This window comes from Schistocerca cancellata, chromosome 10 (genome assembly GCF_023864275.1).
Source record: "Schistocerca cancellata isolate TAMUIC-IGC-003103 chromosome 10, iqSchCanc2.1, whole genome shotgun sequence".
Lineage (NCBI taxonomy): Eukaryota > Metazoa > Arthropoda > Insecta > Orthoptera > Acrididae > Schistocerca > Schistocerca cancellata.
In genome coordinates, this window is record NC_064635.1 from 196824016 (window position 1) to 196837150 (window position 13135).

A 13135-nucleotide genomic window follows, 5' to 3' on the forward strand; every position below is an offset into this window, starting at 1 on the left:
CTCCTGACTGTGGCATCGGGGTGTACATCTGAAGTATAATTGTTTGCGTCGAGTTGCTATTGATTCTGACGACAAACACCCTGTTACTGAACTGTTCGCCGTATCTCAGTGTCTGTCCTGCTGTCCTACTCTCGTTGCACCATTTTCTGGTGCTGTTGTTACTGCATATTCGTCTGATCAGAGGCCCTTACCTTCTTCACATTTCACTTCACTGATCATCAGTATATCTAGACCGAGCCTTTACCTTTCGCCTTCCAAATTTCATAGCACCCCTACCTCTTTCAGACTGTTGCCATTCGACCTGCAGTGGTATACCTTTCGTTGTTTTTCCTGTCTGTTTCTCTGGGTCACCTCTCCCTTAGCAGTTTCCTCCCTGAGATGAGAATGGGGAACTATTCCGGAATCTTTTGGCAGTGCAGAGACAATCATGACACTTTTTTTTTATCACAGGCTACATGTCTTATGGATACACGTTGTGTCTATTTAACGCAATGGTTTCCATTGTCATCTACATCATCGTGATGACGCTGATTTTTCCGCGTTTTGGGAGCTGTATCCCTCTCCCAGGGCAAAACAGTGCCTTGACCTCTGTCTGCCGTTCCGCCATCTTTGTCTAGTTGGTTGCCCGAAAGAGCGTGACACAGGTGAAGTCTTCGACTGTCATTGCAGATGACTATCTCCTGATTAGTAGTCATAGACGCTACCCCTAAGGCCACGGCCATTATCTTGTATGCAACCACACCAAGAGGTGGCAGTAATTACTATTATTACTGGAAATACCTTTTTCACTGACTTCCTTTTCCTTACATTGATCTATATGTGAAATTTTCCTGTGTGATAAATGTTTATTGTAGGTGCTATGTTAGGAACATTTAAGGTCCTTTGCAACATACTAAATGTTCGTTTCTGTTCAGTAGTGGCCATGCAGTACAATTTTCTGCCTCAGACCAACCAAAAACGCTATGGGAATCAGACATCTGAATGTCTATAACGTGGTACAGTCTCATACGGACTGAGGAATCTAGGAAGGGACAATTAACTAGATCACCTATGCCTGGAATTAGTAAGACATCGATTGTACAAAATAAAATACAGTAAAATAACATACTGTATCAACGAGAGATTTTTCCAACAGCTATACTGGTTCTTTATTACTGGAATTTCATAATGTTCAATCTTAATACAAACAGGCGTTAGAGAAAACACTGCCGAAGACTGGCCATAAAAATTGCTACACCAAGAAGACATGCAGATGATAATCGGGGATTCATTGGACAAATATATTATACTAGAACTGACATTTTCACGCAATTAGGGTGCTTAGATCCTCAGAAATCAGTACCCAGAATAACCACCTCTGGCCGTAATAACGGCCTTGATACGCCTGTGCATTGAGTCACACAGAGCTTGGATGGCATGTACAGGTACAGCTGCCCATGCAGCTTCAACACCATACCACGATTCAGCAAGAGTAGTGACTGGCGTATTGTGACGAGCCAGTTGCTCGGCCACCATTGACCAGACGTTTTCAGTCGATGAGAGATCTTGAGAATGTTCTGGCCAGGGCAGCAGTCGAACATTTTCTGTATCCAGAAAGGCCCGTACAGGACCTGTAACATGCGGTCATGCATTATCCTGCTGAAATGTAGGTTTCGCAGGGATCGAATGAAGGGTAGAGCCACGGGTAGTAACACATCTGAAATGTAACGTCCACTGTTCAAAGTGCCGTCAATGCGAACAAGAGGTGACCGAGACGTGTAACCAACGGCACCCCATATCATCACGCCGGGTGATACGCCAGTACGGCGATGACGAATACACGCTTAGAATGTGCGCTCACCGTGATGTCGCCAAACACGGATGCGAGCATCATGATGCTGTAAACAGAACGTGGATTCATCTGAAAAAATCACGTTTTGCCATTCGTGCACCCAGGTTCGACGTTGAGTACACCATCGCAGACGCTGCTGTCTGTGATGCAGCGTCAAGGGTAACCGAAGCCACGGTCTCCGAGCTGATCGTCCATGCTGCTGCAAACATCGTCGAACTGTTCGTGCAGATGGTTGTTGTCTTGCAAACGTCCCCATCTGTTGACTCAGGGATCGGGACGTGGCTGCCCGATCCGTTACAGCCATGCGGATAAGATGCCTGTCATCTCGACTGCTAGTGATACGAGGCCGTTGGGATACAGCACGGCGTGCCGTATTACGCTCCTGAACCTACCGATTCCACATTCTGCTATTAGTCATTGGATCTCGACCAACGCGAACAGCAATGTTGCGATACGATAAACCGCAATCGCGATAGGCTACAATCCGACCTTTTTTCGAAATCGGAAACGTGATGGTGCGCATTTCTCCTCCTTACACGAGGCATCACAACAACGTTTCACGACGCAACGCCGGTCAACTGCTGTACGTGTATGAGAAATCGGTTGGGAACTTTCCTCATGTCAGCACGTTGTAGGTGTCTCCACCGGCGCCAACCTTGTGTGAATGCTATGAAAAGCTAATCATTTGCACATCACAGCATCTTCTTCCCGTCGGTTAAATTTCGCGTCTGTAGCACGTCACTTTCGTGGTGTCGCAATTTTAATCGCTAGTAGTGTATGTTTACAGAGCAGTAGCACCAGGTAACGACCCATGCTGAAACACCACGGGCGGCAATGCAGTCGCTGAACCTGGCATCCAGTCGATGGTACAGTTGGCCAACAGTGCCCTGGGATATGTTGTGCCACGCCTACTCGACGTGTTTACGTAGTTCTGCAAGAGTTGTTGGCTGACGTGTCGCGCGAGTCACTTCTCGTCGCATCATACCCCATACGTGCTCGATTGGCCGGCCTGAGTGGCCGAGCGGTTAAAGGCGCTACAGTCTGGAACCGCACGACCGCTACGGTCGCAGGTTCGAATCCTGCCTCGGGCATGGATGTGTGTGATGTCCTTAGGTTAGTTAGGTTTAAGTAGTTCTAAGTTCTAGGGGACGTATGATCGCAGCAGTTGAGTCCCATAGTGCTCAGAGCCATTTGAACCATTTTTTTGCTAGATTGGAGACGAGTACGGAGATCGTGCTGGCCAGGGAAGTTTCTGCACGTCTTGCAGAGCACGTTGAGTTCCACGGGCGTGTGTGGGCGAGCATTATCCTGTTGGAACAACACATCAGGTTCCCTGTTGCCAGAATGGCAAAAGAAGGCGTCTAACTACACTCCTGGAAATGGAAAAAAGAACACATTGACACCGGTGTGTCAGACCCACCAAACTTGCTCCGGACACTGCGAGAGGGCTGTACAAGCAATGATCACACGCACGGCACAGCGGACACACCAGGAACCCCGGTGTTGGCCGTCGAATGGCGCTAGCTGCGCAGCATTTGTGCACCGCCGCCGTCAGTGTCAGCCAGTTTGCCGTGGCATACGGAGCTCCATCGCAGTCTTTAATACTGGTAGCATGCCGCGACAGCGTGGACGTGAACCGTATGTGCAGTTGACGGACTTTGAGCGAGGGCGTATAGTGGGCATGCGGGAGGCCGGGTGGACGTACCGCCGAATTGCTCAACACGTGGGGCGTGAGGTCTCCACAGTACATCGATGTTGTCCCCAGTGGTCGGCGGAAGGTGCACGTGCCCGTCGACCTGGGACCGGACCGCAGCGACGCACGGATGCACGCCAACACCGTAGGATCCTACGCAGTGCCGTAGGGGACCGCACCGCCCCTCCCCAGCAAATTAGGGACAGTGTTGCTCCTGGGGTATCGGCGAGGACCATTCGCAACCATCTCCATGAAGCTGGGCTACGGTCTCGCACACCGTTAGGCCGTCTTCCGCTCACGCCCCAACATCGTGCAGCCCGCCTCCAGTGGTGTCGCGACAGGCGTGAATGGAGGGACGAATGGAGACGTGTCGTCTTCAGCGATGAGAGTCGCTTCTGCCTTGGTGCCAATGATGGTCTTATGCGTGTTTGGCGGCGTGCAGGTGAGCGCCACAATCAGGACTGCATACGACCGAGGCACACAGGGCCAACACCCGGCATCATGGTGTGGGGAGAGATCTCCTACACTGGCCGTACACCACTGGTGATCGTCGAGGGGACACTGAATAGTGCACAGTACATCCAAACCGTCATCGAACCCATCGTTCTACCATTTCTAGACCGGCAAGGGAACTTGCTGTTCCAACAGGACAATGCACATCCGCATGTATCCCGTGCCACCCAACGTGCTCTAGAAGGTGTACGTCAACTACCCTGGCCAGAAAGATCTCCGGATCTGTCCCCCACTGAGCATGTTTGGGACTGGATGAAGCGTCGTCTCACGCGGTCTGCACGTCCAGCACGAACGCTGGTCCAACTGAGGCGCCAGGTGGAAATGGCATGGCAAGCCGTTCCACAGGACTACATCCAGCATCTCTACGATCGTCTCCATGGGAGAATAGCAGCCTGCATTGCTGCGAAAGGTGGATATACACTGTACTAGTGCCGACATTGTGCATGCTCTGTTGCCTGTGTCTATGTGCCTGTGGTTCTGTCAGTGTGATCATGTGATGTATCTGACCCCAGGAATGTGTCAATAAAGTTTCCCCTTCCTGGGACAATGAATTCACGGTGTTCTTATTTCAATTTCCAGGAGTGTACATTCTTCACGTACCGAACGGTGGTTAGCGTCCACTCCAGAAACACCAAAGGCGGACGAGAGTTGTAGCTTATGGGACGCCACGCCACAAGACCTGTCCGCTCCCGGTAACTGAGTGGTTAGCGCAACAGAATGACAATCCTGAGGGCCCGGGTTCGATTCCCGGCTGGGTCGGAGGTTTCCTCCGCACAGCGACTGGGTGTTGTGCTGTCGTTCTCATCATCATTTCATCTCCATCGATGCGCAAGTCGCCTTACTGGTGTTAAATCGAAAGACTTGCACGTTGCGAAGGGTCTACCTGACGGGAGGCGCTAGTCACATGACCAAAAGGCCTGGGTGGGACTAGCGGGTCTTGGATGAATGCACTCTACGAGACAGCTATCACCAGATCTACGTCGTAAGCGCAAACGACCAGCACTTGCCAGTAGGCAGAATCTGATTTCATCGCTGAAGAGTACGACGAACCATACCATTTTCCAAGTGATCCTCTCATGGCTCCTCCGCGATGTCGATTCTGTGGCGTGAGTGGGAGAACGTGCATTTCCGCAGTCCCGCTGCTAATGACAGTTCGTGCTGACACGTCTGGGTTAACAAGCCCTCTTATTTGTGCTGTGTGCTAGCTGTACCATCTGCCGCGCGGGATTAGCCGAGCGGTCTTCGGCGTTGCAGTCATGGACTGTTCGGCTGGTCCCGGCGGAGGTTCGTGTCCTCCTTCGGGCATAGGTGTGTGTGTTTGTCCTTACGATAATTTAGGTTAAGTAGTGTGTAAGCTTGGGGACTGATGACCTTAGCAGTTAAGTCAAAAAAAAAAAAATAGCTGTACCATCTTGCGGCGGCGCGGTTCTTTCCGTCCCTTTACGACGAAACCTCGGGGAAGATCAGTTTGGATTCCGTAGAAATACTGGACCACGTGAGGCAATACTGACCTTACGACTTATCTTAGAAGAAAGATTAAGGAAAGGCAAACCTACGTTTCTAGCATTTGTAGACTTAGAGAAAGCTTTTGACAATGTTGACTGGAATACTCTCTTTCAAATTCTAAAGGTGGCAGGGGTAAAATACAGGGAGCGAAAGGCTATTTACAATTTGTACAGAAACCAGATGGCAGTTATAAGAGTCGAGGGACATGAAAGGGAAGCAGTTGTTGGGAAGGGAGTGAGACAGGGTTGTAGCCTCTCGTCGACGTTATTCAAACTGTATATTGAGCAAGCAGTAAAGGAAACAAAAGAAAAATTCGGAGTAGGTATAAAAATCCATGGAGAAGAAATAAAAACTTTGAGGTTCACCAATGACATTGTAATTCTCTGAGACAGTAAAGGACCTGGAAGAGCAGTTGAACGGAATGGACAGTGTCTTGAAAGGAGGGTATAAGATGAACATCAACAAAAGCAAAACGAGGATAATGGAATGTAGTCGAATTAAGTCGGGTGATGCTGAGGGAATTAGATTAGGAAATGAGACACTAAAAGTAGTAAAGGAGTTTTGCTATTTGGGGAGCAAAATAACTGATGATGGTCGAAGTAGAGAGGATATAAATTGTAGACTGGCAATGGCCAATGGCAAGGAAAGCGTTTCTGAAGAAGAGAAATTTGTTAACATCGAGTATAGAGTTAAGTGTCAGGAAGTCGTTTCTGAAAGTATTTGTATGGAGTGTAGCCATGTATGGAAATGAAACATGGACGATAAATAGTTTGGAGAAGAAGAGAATAGAAGCTTTCGAAATGTGGTGCTACAGAAGAATGCTGAAGATTAGATGGGTAGATCACATAACTAATGAGGAGGTATTGAACAGAATTGGGGAGAAGAGAAGTTTGTGGCACAACTTGACAAGAAGGGACCGGTTGGTAGCACGTGTTCTGAGGCATCAAGGGATCACCAATTTAGCATTGGAGGGCAGCGTGGAGGGTAAAAATCGTAGAGGGAGACCAAGAGATGAATACACTAAGCAGATTCAGAAGGATGTAGGTTGCAGTAGGTACTGTGTGATGAAGAAGCTTGCACAGAATAGAGTAGCATGGAGAGCTGCATCAAACCAGTCTCAGGACTGAAGACCACAACAACAACAACACGACGAAACCTGCACCTACCTGTGAACATTGTCTCAGCATATCATCAGTAGGAAAGCCGAGCGAGACCTAATGTACTTCGACGTGAACCAGGCTGCAATTGAGTTCCCTAATCCACGTTTCAGGAGAAAGTTTTCACACGAAATGAAAGGTTGGAAATTTTGTCCTTAATTAATATATCCTGAAACTTAGGTGAACAAGTATCACTGCCAAATCCGTGCTAGTCTTAACACAGTCACTCACAATCCCTTTCACTCACGTTAGCAAGTTTATGGTGTTGAATTTTCCGAAAACGTAATAGCTACAAAAATACTGTTTTTGGTTGAGAATGCTCGCCAAATATTAAGTCTGTCGGTACCAAATGCAGTCACAGTTTTTAGCCACCGACCTGCTCAATACGCCACGCGAAAAAAATGTCTTTTCTCGTCACAAAATTCACTTAAGAATTCCGAAATTCTACCCGCCCATCGGATAATTATGCCATCAGTTTACCACACTTTTGATGTATGAAACACTGCTAGATCCGGCAACTTATCGTTTCCATCGGAACTACTACTACACACGTCCGAACTGTTTCATGGCTTGGCTCCCACTCTACTCTAGAATAAGTTCTCTACCAGCAGACAAAGGCGCGTGAAGAATATTGCTTTACCACTGGTCGGTTTACTCAACAGCCAATAGCAAAACAACATTCTCCTGCGTCAATCCGCGCTTTTCATCAATAACCAATTGCAAAATAGTAAAGCTAATGACTGCACTTTTTACCGACGTAATTATCTAATATGCTGAAGTTTTGCTTATGCATATCGTTATTTACTATTGTTATTTATACCTGAATTAACTTTCCCTTTACCATAAACTTACTTTACAAATCTATTCTACAAAAATACCCTTTGTCCATATCCATACTTCGTCGAAATGTTCCCACACTAAATCCTACTACATAACTCGTTAAACAATTATCTTCATATTAACCTTAAACCACACTCACGCATCTTTCATACTGCTAAAACACATTTATAACATTTTACATACACAAAAAGACATAATAACACTTTATGAAAATACTACAACAGTTTATGAAAAACATTCTATTACTTTAGTGCCCTCTAGTGGGCACCATCGAAACTAAAATCACGGTCCCCTGTCCAATATTGTCCTCTATCGGCTGACACACAAACTACGTGCGCGTCCAGTCTCGCGTCACCATCTGTCACTCTCCAGCTCTGAGACACATCTCCCACTTAACCGCCTCCAAGGCAGGATCGTTATACGACGCTACGCCTCAACATGTCATGCTACCAATGATACCAGTGTCGTTGCATAGCTGACGCAGCAAGTCCAACGTGTGTGGCAATTCTCCGGAAGGACGATCCTGCAACTCGGAAGTCGACAGTTTGACCCCTTCCAAACTCTCTCAGTTGGCTATAGCAAGCACCAGTGCGTCTTCGTGGAACGGTTGGCTGCTTGCTTCACACGTTTGCACCACACTTTTTTTTATGTTGTGGTTTGGTCAGAAGGGCTACCATCTCGTGGCAGGAAATCATAAGTGTTGAAGGTAAACGGGCAAGAGTCTGTTGATTTACGAGAGAGAAGAACTCTGGGCACCTGGTCCTTCAATCCTTTTGAGGTGTTGGTTACTTTATTTATTTATATCAATTTAAGAGGTTACCCTGGTAAATCAGTTACTGCTCTGGGCAGTCCACCCGAACACGGTGCCACCTTTCAGGAGCCATCAATCTCAGAGCCACCAATCCCATGTGATCAAGGTGACGTGTCGTGGGACGCAGTGTTTGAACGATAGTGAGGAGTTAGGCGTCAAGGAGCATATGGCATCCCGGATGATTTCCACTCCCAGTTCGAGATGCAGGAATCGAACTCTCGCCCGTCATGGGGCGCCCAGTATCAAACGTAAACACCAGTTCTGAAGCGTTTGTAACGGCTGCTTATTAGTGCTACGGGTGATCCCCCAAGACGAGGACCAACAGAGCATCGCATTCCGGATTGTGGCTCTGCATAGTCTGAGCTTCGTGCGAACGGTTTAGTCGTCGGCTCGAAAATGATGGATGTAGCTGAAAATCTTCTGGGTCATAACCCAGAAGATTTTAACTTCAGTGACACTGGCCACGAAAAGCTGCAGACTTAAATGATGGATGTAGTTGATTAAATAAGTGTATTGTGTAAGGTGGCTATAATTTCGCACCTTACAAGCACTCATCCACGTACCTGACCGTGATTTACAACCGCAATTTGGTATCATTTGATAGGTTCTACATCGTATATGTTCTTGTTGTGGTCTTCAGTCCTGAGACTGGTTTGATGCAGCTCTCCATGCTACCATATCCTGTGCAAGCTTCTTCATCTCCCAGTACTTACTGCACCCTACATCCTTCTGAATCTGCTTAGTGTATTCATCTCTTGGTCTCCCTCTCTACGATATTTACCCTCCACGCTGCCCTCCAATACTAAATTGGTGATCCCTTGATGCCTCAGAACATGCCCACTAACCGGTCCCTTCTTCTAGTCAAGTTGTGCCACAAACTCCTCTTCTCCCCAATTCTATTCAATACCTCCTCATTAGCTATATGATCTACACATCTAATCTTCAGCATTCTTCTGTAGCACCACATTTCGAAAGCTTCTATTCTCTTCTTGTCTAAACTATTTAGCATCCAAGTTTCACTTCCATACATGGCTACACTCCATACAAATACTTTCAGAAACGACTTCCTGACACTTAAATATATACTCGATGTTAACAAATTTCTTTTATTCAGAAACGCTTTCCTTGCCATTGCCAGTCTACATTTCATATCCTCTCTACTTCGACCATCATCAGTTATTTTGCTACCCAAACAGCAAAACTCCTTTACTACTTTAAGTGTCTCATTTCCTAAAATGATTCCCTCAGAATCACCCGACTTAATTCGACTACATTCCATTATCCTCGTTTTGCTTTTTTTGATGTTCATCTTATACCCTCCTTTCAAGACACTGTCCATTCCGTTCAACTGCTCTTCCAGGTCCTTTACTGTCTCTGAGAGAATTACAATGTCATCGGTGAACCTCTAAGTTTTTATTTCTTCTCCATGGATTTTAATGCTTACTGCGAACTTTTCTTTTGTTTCCTTTACTGCTTGCTCAATATACAGATTGAATGACATCGGGGAGAGGCTACAACCCTGTCTGACTCCCTTCCCAACCACTGTTTTACTTTCATGTCCCTCGACTCTCATAACAGCCGTCTGGTTTCTGTACGCTGGGTTCTGTTTTCACTTACGGCTTGTAAATAATTGTTAACGATTTTGCATGAAAGGTTACGGAGTGTCTTTATTATAAAAATGGCGTAAAGAATTATTGCCTATACTATTAGAGGTTGGAACACCAGTGGAGGTGAAATGGCAGGCGGAAAAAAGCCCGCACAGGAGTGCTGATCCTGCTTCACACAGGAAGTGCTAAGACGGTCAGTCTGGACAATTGGGCGCGGAAACACAATACAGCGACGGCTGGCCGCTTTTGTAGCTAGGCCGGAAGAATCATACATCGGAAACTACGAAAATCTCGGACGCAGCTGAGAGGAACGAGGAAGTGTCACCTCGGAAATCACGCAGGCTGGGATTTTTACCCAGAAGCGTACCATTGTACGAGTATAGGTATTTCCTCGCAAACTTTCCGCGCTGGACGACAAAAGACTAAAAATATGGTTGGTCAGCGTTCGGAAGAATCTGTAGAGAGAGACAATATTCAGTGGTTTCGAGAATTTGATTCGTTTCCTGAGTTACGAGAGAGGGGGAGCAAAGACTTGCTGGGAAGCCAGAGCTGGAGAGACGTGGTCTTCCGTTGTGAGCGCCCGTGTGTGACGGTCGCTTGATATCAGCTTTTGTTGGTACAGACAGACTTGCTGTCTTTGCTCTCAGGAGAGTTTATAGTTAGAACGGATACGCACTGTATTGTTGCGAACTTATACGATTCTGGACTTCACCTCCGGGTTGGAAGACGTCGTTGAGTATGCAGCGTTCAGTGATTGAGAGCACTTCCTCTGCCTATACTTACGTTGAGACGTTATCTGCACTCCATCCTTGTGGCTGGGACTTCTTGTTTCTCGTAGAACACAGAGAAGAGAAGACGGTATTAGAGTATATTAGTCAGAGGACCGCCTTATGCCGTCCTAGTGGTTGAGACAGTTTTATTTTGTCGCTGCAGTTCTTCCATCCTCGTAGACGTGTACGAGAACCATCACTCCGACGCACCGGTCGCAGTACATAGGATGATATTGCTAATTGCTTCGGCTTATTAGGGCTATCAAGCTACACAGCTGTGATCACGCTAGTTTATTTCCACTGAGGTTCCATACCACCGTAGATCATCTTTGAAAGTAGTGTCTTCTAGTGTTTGGTACATAGATGATGTCGGTCATTTCGCGTTATTTATGTTAGATCGCGTGGCCATAAAAAGGGGCAGAGTTGGACAATTGATCAGCAATTTTCAGTCAGGAAATATAGACAGTTGGAATGTAAAGGTTTCTTTTTTAATCTACAATAAATGTACACTACTGGCCATTAAAATTGCTACACAAAGAATAAATTCAGATAAACGGGTATTCATTGGTCAAATATATTATACTAGAAGTGACATGTGATTACCTTTTCACGCAATTTGGGTGCATACGACACCCAGAACTACGACCTCTGGCCGTAATAACGGCCTTGATACGCCTGGGAATTGAGTCAAACAGAGCTTGGATGGCGTGTACAGGTACAGCTGCCCATGCAGCTTCAACACGATACCACAGTTCATCAAGAGTAGTGACTTGTGATTTGAAACGAGCCAGTTGCTCGGCCACCATTGACCAGACGTTTTCGGTTGGTGAGAGATCTGGAGAATGTGCTGGCCAGGCAGCAGTCGAACATTTTCTGTATCCAGAAAGGCCCGTACAGGACCTGCAACATGCGGTCGTGCATTATCCTGCTGAAATGTGGGTTTTCGCAAGGATCGAATGAAGGGTAGAGGCACGGGTCGTAACACATCTGAAATGTAACGTCCACTGTTCAAAGTGCCGTCAATGCGAACAAGACGTGATCGAGACGTGTAACCAATGGCACCCCATACCATCACGCCGGGTGATACGCCAGTATGGCGATGAGTAATACACGCTTCCAATGTGCGTTCACCTCGATGTCGCCAAACACGGATGCGACCATCATGGAGCTGTAAACAGAACCTGGATTCATCCACAAAAATGACGTTTTGCCATTTGTGCACCCAGGTTCGTCGTTGAGTACACCATCGCAGGCGCTCCTGTCTGTGATGCAACGTCAAGGGTAACCGCAGCCATGGTCTCCGAGCTGATAGTCCATGGTGCTGCAAACGACGTCGAACTGTTCGTGCAGATGGTTGTTGTCTTGCAAACGTCCCCATCTGCTGACTCAGGGATCGAGACGTGGTTGCACGATCAGTTACAGCCATGCGGATAAGATGCCTGTCATCTCGACTGCTAGTGATACGAATCCCTTGGGATCCAGCACGGCGTTCCGTATTACCCTCCTGAACCCACTGATTCCATATTCTGCTAACAGTCATTGGATCTCGACCAACGCGAGCAGCAATGTGGCGATACGATAAACCGCAATCGCGATAGGCTACAATCCGACTTTTATCAAAGTCGGAAACGTGATGGTACGCATTTCTCCTCCTTACATGAGGCATCACAACAACGTTTCACCAGGCTACGCCGGTCAACTGGTGTTTGTATATGAGAAATCTATTGGAAACTTTCCTCATGTCAGCACGTTGTAGGTTTCGCCACCGGCGCCAGTCTTGTGTGAATGTTCTGAAAAGCTAATCATTTGCATATCACAGCATCTTTTTCCTGTCGGTTAAATTTCGCCTCTGTATCACGTCATCTTCGTGGTGCAGCAATTTTGATGGCCAGTAGTGTATAATTGGAAACAACGTTTACCATTTAGTAGTATTAGTTGCCTTAATCATTCATTTACGTTAAGGTTGTAATTTACAAAGGGCAGTAGGAGATCCTAAGATCTGCTTCAGGCTGTAGTCAGACAGAGCCAAATCATCATTTTAGCGTCAATAATTTCCGTTGAGCACATGCATTTCACACCCGCCTGGAGTAGCATCATGGAATTGCACACACACGCTTTCCCACCACATGATCTCTCAAAATATAACTCCAATATAACTCTCAGTATTCCACGGAAGTTCTACATTTTATACCGTCAGTCGATCCCTGAGGTCCGGTCGGCCGGGTTTGAACATAATAACTTCTGTTTAGGCTGCATTCACAGGTAAGTACGATGATGAGTCAGATGAAAACCTTAAATTTGTAATAACAAATCGAAATTTCGCGCCGTTATCCTGAAAGTTGGTAAGCGTGCTACAAACAGCGTGCAGAATGGCCTGTAGGTGGCAGCATAGTGCAGATGCACACAT

General features: G+C 46.8%; 1 non-coding gene across 1 annotated transcript; it reads left to right on the forward strand.

The window, feature by feature from the left end:
• Positions 1 to 2838: 2838 nt before the first annotated feature.
• Trnas-gga (transfer RNA serine (anticodon GGA)) lies at positions 2839 to 2922 on the forward strand. Its single transcript is given in 2 exon segments — positions 2839 to 2878; positions 2888 to 2922. It is a non-coding gene; the product is annotated as a tRNA-Ser (tRNA).
• The last annotated feature ends 10213 nt before the right edge of the window (positions 2923 to 13135 follow it).